The sequence below is a fragment of the Plecotus auritus genome (genome assembly GCF_963455305.1).
Source record: "Plecotus auritus genome assembly, chromosome: 14".
NCBI lineage: Eukaryota > Metazoa > Chordata > Mammalia > Chiroptera > Vespertilionidae > Plecotus > Plecotus auritus.
Window position 1 is genome coordinate 12,871,043 of NC_137780.1, and position 17,920 is coordinate 12,888,962.

A 17,920-nucleotide genomic window follows, 5' to 3' on the forward strand; every position below is an offset into this window, starting at 1 on the left:
GGCGTTCAGAAAAGTTTTGAGATAATTACAGGCTTCCTGGTATTTGTACAGCATTTTCCTCGTTATTGCAAAGAATGACAAAGGTTATAGAGAACGTGCCCATTCTTTGGCATCTACCCTCCAGAATCCTAGAGACTCCTAAATGGGGCACCAGGGATAGAGTCTTTTTAAAAAAAATATTTTCATTGATTTCAGAAAGGAAGGGAGAGGAAGAGAGATAGAAACATCAATGATGAGAGAGAACCATTGATTGGCTGCCTCCTGCACATTCCACTGGGGATTGAGCCTGCAACCCAGGCATGTGCCCTTGGCTGGAATCAAACCTGGGACCCTTCAATCGGCAGGCTGATGCTCTATCCACTGAGCCAAACCAGCCAGGGCCAGAGGTGGAGTCTTGTGAAAGTGAATGACTGGCTTGGACGCCCAGCTAGTAAGTAAGCGGACATGCCAGGTTCCTAATTTAGCTTTGAGGCTGTCCCTCCCTCCTGCTCAGAAATGCACAACAATCTGACCTATTCCGATGGTGCTCTCTCTTCATGGACATGCCCCAGGATTCCTGCCTATGAAGGAGCCCTACTACAGATCTTTTAAGACAAAAATTTTAATTCTAACTGTCAGAATTAGCAGAGGCAGCTGATCCATTCTTTGAATATTTTCCCCTTACGTATGTGGCCAGGGAAATGTGTTGTATCACTTATGACTACTCTGGTTAACATGAGAATCCTATCTAATAAAAGAGTAACATGCAAATTAACCATCACTCCGCTACACCAACAAGCCATGCCCACAAGCCAATCAGGAGCGAGTATGCAAATTAACCCAACCAAGATGGCTGCGGCCACGGAGAGAGCAGGAGGGAGGCTTGGGTTTCCCCGGCGATGGAGGAAGCCAAGCTTTCCACACACCCTGGCCGGCCCAGGCCTCCGCTTAAGGCTACTAAGTTTCAATGATAGAAGATACATAAATCCCAAGAAAAATGGCGGCAGCCACGGAGCTGGAGAGAGCAGGAGGCTAGGGTTGCCCGCGGCGATGGAGGAAGCCAAGCTTCTGCAGCCCTGGCCTGCTTTGGCCTCCGCTTAAGGCTACAAAGTTTCAATTACAGAAGATAAATAAATCCCAACAAAAATGGCTGCCGCCATGGAGTGAGCAGAAGGCTTGGCTCCACTGCAGGCTACAAAGTTTCAATTGTAGAAGATAAATAAATCCCAGATCCCAGGGCCTCTGCTTGGGTCCCCGGGTGGGGGGGGCATGGCCGGCCTGCAAATCACCATAGGCCCCTCGCCCAGGCTGCCCTACACCCCACGCCTCAAGGGAACCCTCACCCTGATCCAGGACACCCTTCAGGGCAAACCAGCTGGCCCCTACCCATGCACCAGGCCTCTATCCTATCTAATAAAAGAGTAATATGCAGACTGACCATCACTCCAACACACAAGATGGCTGCCCCCATGTGAACACAAGATGGCTGCGACAAGATGGCTAGCAGGGGAGGGCAGTTGGGAGGGACCAGGTCTGCAAGGGAGGGCAGTTGTGGGCGATCAGGCCAGCAGGGGAGAGAAGTTGGTGGCAAACAGGCTGGCAGGGGAGCAGTTAGACATCAATCAGGCTGGCAGGGGAGTGGTTAGGGGGTGATCAGGCTGGCAGGCAGAAGCAGTTAGGGGCAATCAGGAAGGCAGGCAGGTGAGCAGTTGGGAGCCAGCAGTCCTGGATTGTGAGAGGGATGTCCGACTGTCCGACTAAATGGGCAGTCGGATATCCCTCGAGGGGTCCCAGATTGGAGAGGGTGCAGGCTGGGCTGAGGGACACCCCCCCCCTTGCATGAATTTCATGCACTGGGCCTCTAGTTCTTACATAAGATCGAATACAAAGTGTGTATCAGAACCTCAATCTCACAGCAGGCCACTGAAGTTGCCTGATTATCTTTTTAGAGTCTCCAGAAATTATAAGGTCTTTGAAAACTCCCGGAGTTCTAGTCAATCCCGAAACCTAAAAATGAAGGACCACAAGCAAAATACTGGAATACGATTTTCTTTTCTTTTCTTATACCAATTGTCATTTCCAACTGACAAATGGTCTTTTTTAATCTAATTACAGAGACGCTCATAGGTAACTTCCTGGACTTGGCAGCATGGTTATTTAAAACTCAAGAAAAAGATGCCTTTGAAACTTCAAAAGAATTAATCAATGTCTTACAGCCATGAATGAAGGCAGCTATTATTAATTTCTAAGGCTATTATAGGAACAAATGAACAGATTTTCAGGTTAGAACTGCAACATAAATGTTGTATATATCCTCCCTTTATGTTCATTGTATTCATCCCAAAACTATTGCTGGTATATTATTCACATACTAGAGGCCCGGTGCACGAAATTCATGCATGGGGGGTTGTCCCTCAGCCCAGCATGCACCCTCTCCAATCTGGGACCCCTCGAGAGCAGTCGGACATCCCTCTCACAATCCAGGACTGCTGGCTCCCAACTGCTCGCCTGCTTGCCTTCCTGATTGCCCTTAACCGCTTCTGCCTGCCAGCCTGATCACCCCCTAACCACTCCCCTGCCAATCTGATGGATGCCTAACTGCTCCCCTGCCAGCCTGTTTGCCCCTAACTGCCCTCCCCTGCAGGCCTGGTCATCCCTAACTGCCCTCCCCTGCAGGCCTGGTCATCCCTAACTGCCCTCCCCTGCAGGCCTGGGTCCCCCCCAACTGCCCTTCCCTGCAGACCCAGTCACCCCCAACTTCCCTCCTCTGCCAGCTGGGTCACCCCTAACTGCCCTCCCCTGCTGGCCTGATCGCCCACAACTGCCCTCCCTTGCAGGCCTGGTTCCTCCCAACTGCCCTCCCCTGCTGGCCATCTTGTGTCCACATGGGGGCAGCCATCTTGTGTGCTGGAGTGTTGGTCAATCTGCATATTACTCTTTTATTAGATAGGATAGAGGCCTGGTGCACAGGTGTGGGCCAGCTGGTTTGCCCTGAAGGGTGTCCTGGATAAGGGTGGGGGTTCCCTTGGGGCATGGGGCGGCCTGGACAAGGGGCCTGTGGTGATTTGCAGGCTGGCCACGACCCCCAGGCAACCCAAGCAGAGTCCCTGGGATCTGGGATTTATTTATCTTCTACAATTGAAACTTTGTAGCCTGGAGCGGAGCCAAGCCTTCTGCTCACTCCATGGCGGCAGCCATTTCTGTTGGAATTTATTTATCTTCTATAATTGAAACTTTGTAGCCTTAAGCCGAGGCCAAAGCAGGCCAGGGCTGCAGAAGCTTGGCTTCCTCCATCGCCGCGGGCAACCCTAGCCTCCTGCTCTCTCCAGCTCCGTGGCTGCCGCCATTTTTGTTGGGCTTTATTTATCTTCTATAATTGAAACTTTGTAGCATTGAGTGGAGGCCTGGACCAGCAAGGGCAGGCAGAAAGCTTGGCTTCCTCCATTGCCACAGAAACCCAAGCCTCCCTCCTGCTCTCTGTGGCTGCAGTCATCTTGGTTGGGTTTATTTGCATATTCCCTCCTGATTGGCTGGTGGGCGTGGCTGGTGGCATGGCTTGTTGGTGTAGCGGAGGTATGGTCAATTTGCATATTACTCTTTTATTAGATAGGACTAGAGGCCTGGTGTACGAAATTAGTGCAGGGTAGGGTCCCTAGGCCTGGCTCCCTGCCTCCTCTTTCTCTAGTTCCCTCAGTGCCCTGCTGCCGCCGCTGGTCGCCTGCCATGTCCAGTGCTGCCCCCTGGTGGTCAGCGCACGTCATAGCGAGTGATTGAACTCCCGCTCTCCCAGTCGAACTTCCGAGCGGACAATTTGCATATTAGTCTTTAAAATATCTATATATATCTATATATATCTATATATATCTATATATTAAATATATATATCTATATATAGATATATATAGATATCTATATATAGATATATATAGATATATATATATAATATATAGATATAGATATATATAGATATATATAAAGATATTTTCATGTCCGTGTAACATTCTTAATGCGTAGAGAATGTGGTGCCTGCCCCTGCTTGTGACATTTCTGTTTCTTTCTTTTTATTAAATATACTTTTATTGATTTCAGAGAGGAAGGGAGAGGGAGAGAGAGAGAGAAACATCCATGATGAGGGAGCATCATTGATTGGCTGCCTCCTGAACGCCCCACAATGGGGATTGAGCCACACAACCCAGTCATGTGCCCTGACCGGGAATCGAACCATGACCTCCTGGTTCGTAGGTTGAAGCTCAACCACTGAGCAACACTGGCCGGGCAATGACATTCCTGTTTCTCACCCCTGGGCACCAACCCTGCCATCTTCTCCTCCCACATCTAATCCGTGCAGGGGCTCTGCGTTGACCTATAAATCCCACACAGGTGTTTTTTATACCATTTCCCCCTGATATTCACAAAATGATGCCAGTGGCCTGTGAGTCTATACAGTTCATTCTTTCCTCACAGGGATTCCATGACCTTGTTCCTGCCATCTATGATTATTCTAATAACATAGTCATTCATCAAGAGCAGCCTATGTGCCAAGACCAACGCTAATGGCTTTGCATATAGTATCCTGTCATTCCTACCACCATTCACGAGAACACTGCATTTCCCATCACTTCCCATGTCTGTTTATTGGGTAGTTTTCAAGGTATTTGTCTATTTCACCTAAATTTTCACATTTATTGGTATACAGTTGTTTGTAACATCCTCTTAGGATCTCTTTAATGTCTCGAATATCTGCATGATGATCTTTTTAAATCCATGATATTGCTCGGTATTGTCTCCTCCTTTTTTTCTTGACCACTTTCCTCAGTAATTGATGAAATTTTCAATTTTTTTCAAAAATCAACTTTTGGCTTTTTTGAATTTCTCTCTGAGGACTTTGTTTTTTCATTTTATTATTATTTTTCTCTTATGTTAGATATTTTGTCCTTTTTACTTTCTTGGGGTTAAATTTTTCTTTCTTTTTAACACACCATGAAAAACTCCATTCCTATGGTGTGAAAATTGCAAGAAAAACTTCAAATTAATTTACATTTATTTGTTTATTTTAAAGATTTTTAAAAATTGATTTTTAGAGCGATAGGAAGGGAGAGAAAGAGAGAGAACATTGATGTGAGAGTGAGTGAAACACTGATTGGCTGCTTCCTGCACAGACCCTACTGGGGCTCGAGCCCGCAACCTGGGCATGATAAGTTTTGTCTTTTGGTAGGAGAATTTAGACAATTTACATTTAATGTAATTACTATTATATTTGGATGTCAAACATCACCTTGCAATTAGTTTTCAATTTATCTAGCCTGCTCTTTTAGTGATTATAATAAACTGTTTCCTTGATATACTAGCAATCACCTTAAATTGATATTTTTGCAATGTCCTGGGCAATGTAAGTCCCTACACATTTCATTTATTTATTTATTTATTTATTTATTTATTTATTGTTTGTTTGTTTGTTTGTTTGAAGTATTACAAATAGTAGTACATATGTCTCCTTTTTTTCCCCCCATTGACCTCCCCCCGGCCTCTCCTACCCACCAGTAAATCCCTACACATTTTAACTCCACTGTCTCCCTCCTACTTTTTGTGCTGTTTTATCTACATTTTAATTCCCAGAAGACATTATTACTGTTGTTTTGTAATTGCCCACATATTTGTCCTTCTCAATGGTTTTCATTCTTCCCTTTTTTTACTTTGTTTACATCTAGAATAATTTTCCTTCTGACTAAAAAACTTTACCTTACTTTTAAAAATGAGCCTTCCGTAGAATAAATTCTTTCAGTTTCTGATTGTATAAAAATATCTCTGTTTTGCCTTCATTTTTGAAGGTCATGATTGCTGGGTATAGAATTTTAGACTAGCAATTATTTTCTTTCAGCACTCTACAGATGTCACTACATTGTTTTCTGGCTTCCATAAATTCTGTCGAAAAGATACTTACCAGCCCTAGCTGTTTTGGCACAGTGGATAGAGCATCTGCCTGCTGATTGAAAGGTCCCAAGTTCGATTCCTGTCAAGGGCACATACCGGGGTTTCAGGTTCAGGGCCAGGCCCTGCAGAAGGCAACCAATCTATGTGTCTCTCTCTCATTGGTGTTTCTCCCTGTCTCTCCTTCTCCTTCCTACTCTCTCTAGAATCATTGGAAAAAATATCCTCAAGTGAGGATTAAAAAAAGAAAGAAAAGAAAAGATACTTACCAGTTTCATTATTTTTCATTTGGCTGTCATATGCCCATTTTCTCTCAATGCTTCAAAAAGTTTTTCTATTTTTGGTTCCATCAGTTTTTCACAATATGGCTAGGTATGTTCTTCCTTGTACTTATCTTTCTTGGTGTCTGTAAATACTTTGATGTCTTCTGTTAGTTTTGAAAAGTTATGAACAGTATCTCTTCAAATATTGCTGCATGCTACTCTCTTTCTTATAGTCCTTGAGTGCCAACTATACTTGTGTTAGACTCCTTAAACATGCTCCATGTTCTTTTTGCTCTGTTCCGTGTTTTTCATCTTTGTCTCTCTGTGATATACTTCTACGGATATGTTCTACTCACTAACAGTTCACTAATCCTCTCTTCTGTTGTGTCTAATCTGCAATAAAGCTTACAATGAAATTTTAAACTGCAGCTTTTGTATTTCTCAGTTCTGGGTTTTCCAGTTGCCTTTTTTTTTAAAAAAAAAAAAAACACCTCTAGTTCTCTGGTGAAATTCTCTACCCAGTTCTCCCTTTCCCTAAATACACTGATTATAGTGATGTCCGAGTCCCTCTCCAGTATCCGGGTCTCTGCAGATTTGCTTCTGATGCCTTCTCTTTGCTCTTGGGCCTCCGTTATTTGTTGCTATGCCTTGGCATGCCTGGTAATTTCCGATGGACTTTGTATTAAAGAATTCCAATTTCTGCCTCCTCAGTCCAGTGCTACTCAAGAAGTCCAGGCTTCTGCTTTCCGTTTGACTTCCATTCCCTGGCATGCTACTGACAAATCCCTCAAAAGAAAAGTTGGTAGCCGAAACCGGTTTGGTTCAGTGGATAGAGCGTTGGCCTGCGGACTGAAAGGTCCCAGGTTCGATTCCGGTCAAGGGCACGTACCTTGGTTGCGGGCACATCCCCAGTAGGAGGTGTGCAGGAGGCAGCTGATCGATGTTTCTCTCTCATCGATGTTTCTAACTCTCTCTCCCTCTCCCTTCCTTTCTGTAAAATATCAATATCAATATATATAAAAAAAAGTTGGTATTGAATACAGGGCTCATCCTAACGAGTTTTCCTTCTCTCAGGTTTAGGCCCCACGAGGACCTAATGCCTTAATTACTCTTGATCCATTCAAATAGCTTTCTTTTATGTGACTGTGTTCTCTCTGCAGGAGGATTAGTCTGAAACAAGTTACTCCATCAAAGTCCTTCTCAGGAAGCTAAGGCCATTAATTCTGCTATCCCCTTACTGGGAGGCTATTTTATCTCTTATACTTCCAGTACCTCAGGGCTAGAAAGTAAAGTAAGTGCTCTCTTTAATCTCTGTTGTCACTTCCAAACGATGCCTCCTTCATTTTTCAAAATCCCAAGCTGCATTAAAATTCATGTCCTTTGGCTGTGTTCCCCATGACCACTGCTTGCTGCTCTCCTTTCTCAGCTTTCCGGTTCTCTATCATTCATTAAAGACTTTAGTTAATTGCTTTCTCTCTTTTCCTCACCACCGTCAACCATGGATTATTGTCACCGATACAATGTGGATAACTCAACACTCTAGCCCCTTAGCGACCTTGTCTTTATCCCTCCACGGGTCTTTTCCTCTCTTTCTCTTTAGTAACCCATTCCCACAGTATCCTAGACTTAGCTATGGCCAGTAAGTGCACATTCAAAAGGATGATGGTAAGGCTCACAATTTCTGACCTCTTCCTTCTCTCTTTCCAGCTCACTTGCATTAGAGTCCCACTTTGACATCACTGAAATGACCAGATCGCTGACCTTACCACTTCTTCAATGTCCATCACACAACTCTTGCGGTCACTTCTCTTGTTATCAAGTTTATACTTCATGGTCATCTCTCTGTAACTTTTTCCTAGTAAAATTGTAAACGCCGATGAATCCAATCTTTTTCCTTCCCTACACTTTCACCAGAACAGCCAAAGGTTGCTAGAGAAAATCCCACAATCATGGTGATCCATTTCAATTTAAAATGATGATCACAGTCACTACTATGATACAATCCTTTTAGCTTCCCTACTCCCACTATAGCTACTTCTCCGATTGCTTTGTTTCTCTTCATTGCAACATTTTTGCAACGAGTTTTTCATACTTGTCTCTAATTCCTCACCTAGCCACTCATTTTTCACTTCCTATCAATCTGGCTGTCGATACCCTTGTTAAATTAATCAATGAACACTTATACTGCCAAATCCAATGGCTCCTCCTCTACTCTTTAAAAACATAGTTTTATTGATTTCAGAGAGGGAGAGGGAGATAGAAATATCAATGATGAGAATCATTAATTGGCTGCCTCCTGCATGCCCCCTACTGGGAATCAAGCCTGCAACCCAGGCATGCGTCCTGACCGGGAATCAAATTGTGACCTCCTGGTTCATAGGGCAACGCTCAACCACTGAGCCACACTGGCCGGGCTTCTCTAGACTCTTAGCTAACTTCATTTCTTTTTTTAAAAATATTTTTATTGATTTCAGAGAGGAAGGGAGAGGAAGAGAGAGATAGATAGAAACATCAATGATGAGAGAGAATCATTGATCGGTTGCCTCCTGCACGCCCCCTACTGGGGATCGAGCCTGAACCCTGGCATATGTGCTTGACTGGAATCGAACCCGGGACTCTTCAGTCCGCAGGCCGACGCACTATCCACTGAGCCAAACCAGCTAGGGCTAACTTCATTTCTTAGCAAAGAAAAAATTTCTCTCATTTCTCCTACCTCACTGTCCCTCCTCTCAGTTTCTCTATTTCTACGAAGCCTCTCAATGTTAGAAAGCCCTTGGGTTTGGTCCTGGGCCCCATTCTATAGCTATACTCACTCCTGTGAGAATCTTGTTCAGCTCTGTGGCTAGAAATGCTATCTCCATACTGATTATTCCCCAAACCATATCTGTGGCTTGACCCTTCTTTGAGCTTTAGACTCAGAGGAGAGGTCAGACCTGCATTAATCTCTCTGCTTGCCTCTTTAAGAAGCACAAAATAGAATTTACTTTGCTCAAAACAGAGCTCTTTATTTTCCCCAAATGCCAAGCCCATTAATCCTATTATCTTTCTGTCTCAGTAAATGATAGCACCTTCCAATCAGTTGCTCTGACTTAAACCCTGGAAATAATTTTGATTTCTTTCCTTTTCTTAACCCCATCCACACAGCCAATACATTATCAATGTCTGCCAGTTCTATTTCTAAAATGTATTTTATTTGTGTGTGTGTTTTTTTAAAATCCTTGCCCAAGGATATTTTTCCATTGATTTTAGAGAGCGGAAGAGAGAGGGAAGACAGAGAGAAACATCGATGTGAGAGAAACACATCAATTGGTTGTCTCTTGCATGTGCCCTGACCAGGGCCCGGGCTGGGGAGGAGCCTGCAACCGAGGTTCGTGCCCTTGACCAGAATAGAACCTGGGACCCTTCGGTCCACAGGCTGATGCTCTATTCACTGAGCCAAACCGGCTTGGGCTAAAATATATTTTAAATGTTTATTTTTTTCTACCTTAACATTGCTTGTCTGGTGGGTAATTCAACAGCCCACTACCTGGTTTTCCTGCCTCAATTCCCCTCCAATCCATTCTCCACACAACAACCAAACAAGTATTTTAAAAATCCAAATTAGATCAAGTTATTTCCATCAGTGCCTCATCAATTGTAAGAACACAATAAATATTTGTTAAAAGAAAGAATGAATGAATAGATGGATGATTGAGAAAGCAACTGGCTCAAGGTTCGGAGCTAGAATTGAAATCCGAGTCTCTTATTTCATCACAAAATATGTCTTTACACAGGACCCAGGCGTGGTGTCAGCCCTTACTCCTCAGCATGTGTGGCTGAGAACAAATAACCACGCTCTGACAGATTTCAAGACAGATCTTATTAAATAGCTACATTTTATGCACAGTGGTACCACAATCAAATTCCTTACAATTTTCTTCATTTAATTTTTTTGGTTTCATTTAATTTAGAAGGCAATGGAGCTAAGCTGAAGGGGATGGATGTTTTTGCAATTTTCTAAGTCCTCTGTGAAATGTGTAATTTACAAAGATCCAATAATATTGATCAAAATCGCAGGCACGGGGCATTCTGCCAAGAATTAGCACAGCAGACAGCTTTTATTACCCACTAACCATGGGGCCTCAGGCACATGATTTCATCTTTCTCTGTCTCAGTTGATCTGGAAAATGGAAAGAATAAGAGGATCTACCGCTAGGGATGCCTGAAGGTTAAAAGAGAATGCAGATTAAGTGCACAGAACGGCACCTGATGATTAGTTACAACTATTATGAACTGCAATTGCATTGCAGATGTACCTAAAATAGCGTTATTTTTTGTGTGGCGAATGTTTGATAAAGAGACTTTTAGTAAGTCCTATATTATCCCTAATCTGTAGGTTTTCTGGCAAGTTGACAGTTGAATATATATCCTACCCTTGGTGGTTACAGGCAGGTTTTTATTACTGGGGTGTCTGTGCCTCACCCCCCTCTCTCTTCAGCTTCTAAAAAATGTTCACCTCGCAAGGAATCAACATACATGTAATAAAGAAATGGCTCTCAGGCAGTTTTATCTCAGTGACTAAACAGACTCCCCAAACAGTAGGAATGAGGAAGGGAGGCGTGTGAGGCTGCCAAGCAGACAGCTTGCTGAGCCACGTGGTGGGTTGGCACGCACTGAACCATATGCCGGGCGCCTGCTGGGACCTACGCGACTGCACAGATGGGGCTGGAGCCAGGAGTGGGCTCAGGCGGGAAAAGGGAGTTTAAGGAGAGTCTGTGACCACGCTGGTCCCAGCCAAAGGGACCCGGAGTGTGGACACCTTCCTCCTGGGATCTAGAAAGGAATGGTGTCCCCAGTTTCTCCTAAAGTGCCGATAAGATGAGGTGGCTCTTCATCGCAGCCATGGGGACAGAGGGGACACACTGGGAAGACCTTAGAGTTAAGCCAGAGGGCAGAGACATGCATTCGTTCAGGCAGAGATGCTTATATCACAGGAGTCTACGCTGTGTTTAGGACAGCCCGAATCCAGTCCCGTTGGGAAATTCAAGTCAGGAAGTACCTACTGAGCACTGGCAGTTCTACTGGCAGGGGAGTCAGTTCAATTCAACCAACCAAGTGCCGTCCAGGTCAGGGTGCGGTGGAAGGGACGGTGGAAGAGAGACGTGGAGTTCTGGGAACCCTTCCGGGCTCAGCTCTGGTCCCTTCTGGACCTTCTGCAGACAGAGGCCTCTCTGCTGCCCACAGAATCAGAGGTCAGGTGCGCCTTCCTCTGCCGGAGGCTACAAAGCCATTTAGCATATCCAAGTGTAACTACTGGAGCCAATTCGGCAGAGACAGGGTTGAAACCTATATGAGCGTTTACGCCAATCCTGCTGGCAGCATGGGAGCGCACCAGGTCACGCACAAACATCTGCTCTACCCCCACCATAAGCCAGCTGCCTATATTGGGGAGAAAGGCAAAGATTGCGTGGGAAAGTAGGAATTACAGGCATGGGTCAGTAGGTAAGGTATAAGGGTGGGTGCCTCCGGGACTAGATTGTTCCTGCCAGGAGGCTGGAACCCTTTCCATGATGATAGGCAGTTCTTGGGACAGGAGGATGGACTGCATTCAGATGTTGGCTCCCATGTCCCAGGGTGTACAACTCCCAGCCAGATTAGAACGTGCTTTCTCTATCAGAACAGAACCATCACAGTTAACAGAGCATGACTAATATTTCTTACTAGAGGCCCAGTGCATGAAATTCATGCACTCAGGGGTTGGGCCCCTCAGCCCAGCCCGTGCCCTCTCGCAGTCCGGGAGTCCTCGGGGGATGTCCGACTGCCACGGAGGCGGGAGAGGCTCCTGCCACCACCGCTGTGCTCGCCAGCTGTGAGCCCGGCTTATGACTGAGCGGCGCTCCCCCGGGGAGTGCACTGACCACCAGGGGGCAGCTCCTGTGTTGAGCGTCTGCCCCCTGGTGGTCAGTGAGCATCATAGCGACCGGTCGTTCCGCCGTTCGGTCAATTTGCATATTAGCCTTTTATTATGGAGGATAATTGTAGCTGGTCCCCAATACTCTATTTCTGCCCCTAACACTAACACTGTTCTGTTAAGGATTCCATAGGGCTTTTTGCTTTGTAATCTGAAATGCTGTGATAGCACGTCCCTTCACCTTCCAGCTACTTCTTAGATTGTCAAGCGAATATCTAAGTTCCTTAATGCCAGGATGTTTGTGAGCAGCAGCTGGTACCTCATTTCCGGGGCTTCATGTGACCGAGGAAACACAGCAGCAGCTCTTCTGTTTCTCAAAGCTTTTCCAAGACGCACAACAAATTGAGTGAGAATAGGGATGTCTCCGTTTGTGTGGAAATATCCGCTAATTTTGGCTGATACGGAGTGTCAGCCTATGGCTGGGTACGGAATGTCTTGGGCTAGAGAAAATGCTCAGAACAGCATGAGAAACTTGGGGACGCACTCCTCGAACCTGGGGTTTAATGTGATGGTGTGGCTTCCCCACTAGACACTTAAGCTCCCCCGGAGTCCTCAAAAGTGGCAGAGGTGGTCCCTGATCATGGGGCCAGGAGAGACACAACGGGGCAACTAGGAGGCAAAGCAAAGCAGCATCCAATGAAGTTGCAGGATATACGACGTGGACGAGACACTGGTAGGAATTCATACATGGGAAAGACTCCCCATGTACCTGAGCTGAGAACAGATTCACCCAGCCACGTGTTGGCTTTACATGGTGCAGAGCCCTAGCAGGTTTGGCTCAGTGTATAGAGTATTGTCCTGCGGATTGAAGGGTCCCGGGTTCGATTCTAGTCAAGGGCACATGCCTGGGTTGCGGGCTCAGTGCCCGGGAGGGGGGGGGGCATGCAGGAGGCAGCCAATCAATCATTCTTTCTCATCATTGATGTTTCTTTTTTAAAAAATATATATTTTATTGATTTTTTACATAGAAGAAGGGAGAAGGATAGAGAGTTAGAAACATCGATGAGAGAGAAACATTGATCAGCTGCCTCCTGTACACCCCCTACTGGGTATGTGCCCACAACCAAGGTACATGCCCTTGACCAGAATCGAACCTGGAACCCTTCAGTCCGCAGGCTGACACTCTCTCCACAGAGCCAAACCAATTAGGGCATCATTGATGTTTCTATCTCTCTTTTCCTCTCCCTTCCTCTCTGAAATTAATAAAAATCTATATATATAAAAGCCTAAGCGACCGTTCAACCATTCGACCGTCTGACCGGTAGCTATGATGCACAATAATCACCAGGGGGCAGACGCTCAACACAGGAGCTGCTGAGCTGCGGTGACTTGGCAGCTGTGGTGACTTGGCAGCTGCGGTTCTCAGGTAACGCACCCGGAACCAGAGAGGAGGGAGCCCGATTCCGGGGTGTACCACCTGAGAACTGTTCTCTCATAATCCGGGACTCTTCCAGGGATGTTGGAGAACCGGTTTCGGCCCGATCCCCGCAGGCCAGGCCGAGGGACCCCACCAGTGCACGAATCTGTGCACCGGGCCTCTAGTATATAAAAACAAAGTAACACACCTGAGTAAGAGACGGCAGCTATATGTTATTTCTTAACAGGTTATTATGAGCTATGTGTCTGCACCACATGCTTTTGATAGATTATCTAATTTAATTCTTAGATCCCTCCAGGCTATTATTATTCCCATTTTACTGAAAGACACATTGAGGTTCAGAGAAAGTAACTTTCCCAAGGGTGCATCAGACAGCAAATAACAAGTCCAGAATCTTAGCACAAGTCTATTTGAGACCAAAATCCAAGCTCCTAAATGCTATGCTAATTACTATGCTAATTCTCATTAAACTTAAAACTATATATATATTTTTAATTGATTTCAGAGAGGAAGGAAGAGGGAGAGAGAGATAGAAATATCAATGATGAGGGAGAATCATTGATTGGCTGCCTCTTGCACGCCCCCTACTGGGGATCGAGCCCGAGACCCGGGGAGTGTGGCCTGGCCAGGAATCAAACCGTGACCTCCTGGTTCGTAGGCTGACACTTAGCCACTGAGCCACGCCGGTGGGGCTATGCTAATTATCATGAAAGTATAATGTGTCAACAGAAAGTCCTGCCTCGCTGCCAAGTACTTGGTGTTCCGTAAAGAAAGGTAGGGGACAAAGTTCCTTGCAAGGAATTGGACTGCTAAGAACAGAATGAAGGCACCAGCCTCATGCACTCAAGCCAGAGCGGCTTCCACTCTGAGAAGGTGTGGGATGAAAGTGGAATCGGATGGAGAGCAAGGATAGGAGGCAGCAGGAGCGCCTTGACCTTGGTCTGGGCCATTTCCAGATCAGACTCCATAGAAGGCCGCCCGATGGGCTCTGCTGACCGAGGGGACCCACACTCTTTTTTTTTTTTTTTAAATATATTTTATTGATTTTTTACAGAGAGGAAGGGAGAGGGATAGAGAGCTAGAAACATCGATGAGAGAGAAACATCGATCAGCTGCCTCCTGCACACTCCCCACTGGGGATGTGCTTGCAACCAAGGTACATGCCCTTGACCGGAATCGAACCCGGGACCCTTCAGTCCGCAGGCCGACGCTCTATCCACTGAGCCAAACCAGTTTCGGCGGGCCCCACACTCTTATTCAGGAGGACAGCCCTTCACTGGGACAACAGAAGACCTTATGAAATATGCAGGTTTCTTAACAAGGGCAACCTCTCCAATGGTGGAATGAAAGCCAGAAGAAGACAGAGTTTACTCGGGGGCAATTCCTGAAAATACTTGATAGTGTTGCCGTAAATGAACACAGAAAACCACACCTACCTGTATGCAGAGCTTGACTTTGGAATCATTATAAGCCAGTAAAACCTAAGTAAAAAGGCCTCAACAAGCACACAAAAAATCTCAAATTATGTTACACTTATTTGGAGCAAGCAGATCAATAGTCACTTTTGTAAAATGTCTAAGTTGCCCTAACCGGTTTGGCTCAGTGGATAGAGCGTCAGCCTGCAGACTCAAGGGTCCCAGGTTTGATTCCAGTCAAGGGCATGTACCTTGGTTGCGGGCACATCCCCAGTAGGAGGTGTGCAGGAGGCAGCTGATTGATGTTTCTCTCTCATCGATGTTTCTGACTCTCTATCCCTCTCCCTTCCTCTCTGTAAAAAATCAATATATTAAAAAAAATAAAATGTCTAAGTTGAAAATGGGGGCAGCTTGTATTAATTTTCAAATTTACACCTGCCCCCCTCCTCTCAGATTTAGGAATATACACTCCATTAAGGGTTTGGTTTAGAATCAACCTCCTGCAGAGTGGTATGCAGAATGGCCGGGTTTAATTTAATTGAACTTGATCGGAGTTCAGGGTTTCTAGGTTGAATTTTCTCCTCTATCGCTGAATTTTAAAGCAATCCTCATTCCCATATGCCCTTGGTCCGGAAGCATCCAGTGTTCCCATCGTCACATCTCTGACATGGATGTGTCGGCTGATGGCTGCGCACAGGTGGCAGCGTGACAGGTGTCACTTGGTCTGTGTGGTGACACTGTTATGACAGGTCTCCTGCCGTCTCTCAAAACTCAGTCAACAAATCACGCAGGGCCCTCACTGTCGGAATCTTTTGAGATTTTTCTGGTACGTTTCAAAAACAAGCAGAATGGAAAAAGACAATAGGAGAGAATCTGTTTCTTAAAGTCACAGAGCACCATCACAGGCATCAATGATTCAGACACAAAAAGCGAGTCAGAAAACCTGGGCTCTGTGTAGAAGTTTTAAGAATTCCTTGGTCAGCCTGGCCAGGATGGCTCAGTGGCTGAACGTCGACCTATGAACCAGGAGGCCACGGTTCAATTCCCGGTCAGGACACATGCTTGGATTGCGGGGCTTCATCCCCAGTGTGGGGCGTGCAGGAGGCAGCCAATCAGTGATTCTCTCTCATCAGCTGTCAAAGTGTGTACACATTTTTTTGGGGACACCCTGTGTATAGTACTGTATACTCATATGTATCTTAATAAAAGCCAGGTAGGTCTGTGATCAGTACCTAGGATATAGCTCTGAGAAATTAAGATCTGGTTTACTGCTCCACCTTTATAAAGGAAAATCATTTGTTTTCTTATTTTTATAAGAACACCGATTACACAGCAAAAGAGCCTACGGTGTAGTAAAATATACGTAAGCTGAAATTCAAACACTGCTTTTTTGTGTGTGAGAAGCAATGACTGAATGAAGTTTTAATTCATAGTTCACAACAGAAATGTAAACCGTGCCTTTACCATAAATTCAGTAAGAGCTGTTTCCTATCTAGAGTAGCCATATACTCAGCAGCACTGAAGAAGGGCTGTTACACGCTCTAGTATTCCCTAGTTCTTACCTTATTTCATTTTTAAAAATGTATTTTTATTGATTTCAGAGGGGAAGGGAGATCGAAACATCAATGATGAGAGAGAATCACTGATTGGCTGCCTCCTGCATGCCCCCTACTGGGGACGGAGCCCACAATCCGGGCATGTGCTCTGACTGGGAATCGAACCATGACCTCCTGGTTCATAGGTCAACGCTCAACCACTGAGCCACACTGGCCAGGCGTATTCCCTAGTTTTAACTTTGGTGGAGTTGACTCGATTGAGGATGGGCTATGGCAAATAGCAGATTTGCAGGTGTGCAGCCAAGTAACTCTTCTGCTCCCCCCCTCTTCCTCACTCACCTGCATTCTGTCCTCATGGCGAATCAAACCCAACGGACACGCCAAAAAGCTCCAGGAGAAAACTTACCTGCAGGTGCAGGTACCCAGAGGGAGCCAAAGGGACCCCATTTCCAGAAATGAGTCAGATAACAGAGTTTCCATAGTGGGAACCAATTTCATGTTTCTTAAACAGGAAAAGCCATAACGCATTTCTGATCCATGTGGATTGTATCTGTCAATCCACTAACGTAGGTGTTTTCTACTTTTCCAAAGCTATTATCAGAGTGAAGCTTTTCAGGCCCAGCCATATCTCATCACTGTTCTTTCTTTTCCCATGCATAGAAAAATAGTACGCATGGCGGTAAGTGCCTATAGCAATATAAATATCCTATCTGATAAAAGAGTAATATGCAGATTGACCATCACTCCAACACACAAGATGGCTGCCCCCATGTGGTCAAAGATCCTGCCCCATGTGGACACAAGATGGCCAGCAGGGGAGGACACTTGGGAGGGACCAGGCCTGCAAGGGAGGGCAGTTAGGGGTGACCAGGCCTGCAGGGGAGGGCAGTTAGGGGTGACCAGGCCTGCAGGGGAGGGCGGTTAGGGGTGACCAGGCCTGCAGGGGAGGGCGGTTAGGGGTGACCAGGCCTGCAGGGGAGGGCAGTTAGGGGAAAACAGGCTGGCAGGGGAGCAGTTAGGCATCAATCAGGCTGTCAGGGGAGTGGTTAGGGGGTGATCAGGCTGGCAGGCAGAAGTGGTTAGGGGCAATCAGGAAGGCAGGCAGGTGAGCAGTTGGGAGCCAGCAGTCCTGGATTGTGAGAGGGGTCCCAGATTGGAGAGGGTACAGGCTGGGCTGAGGGACACCCCCCGCCCCCATGCACGAATTTCGTGCACCGGGCCTCTAGTAATATTAATAATATATAATATAATATGTAGGGGAGATGACAAGCAAAATACCCAGCATGTCTAAATAGCACTAAGATGAGCTGTGAGGCTAGGCCAGCGAGGCTCAGTGGTTGAGTGTAGACCTATGAACCAGGAGGTCACCGTTCAATTCCTGATCAGGGCACATGGTTGGGTTGCTGGCTCCATCCCCAGTGTGGGGCGTGCAGGAGGCAGCTGATCAATGA

General features: G+C 45.9%; 1 protein-coding gene across 6 annotated transcripts in view; it reads right to left on the reverse strand.

Annotated features, from left to right (window-relative positions):
- Positions 1–17,920, reverse strand: part of PLD5 (phospholipase D family member 5) — a 190,571-nt gene that overhangs the window by 54,296 nt on the left and 118,355 nt on the right. The window lies entirely within an intron of this gene.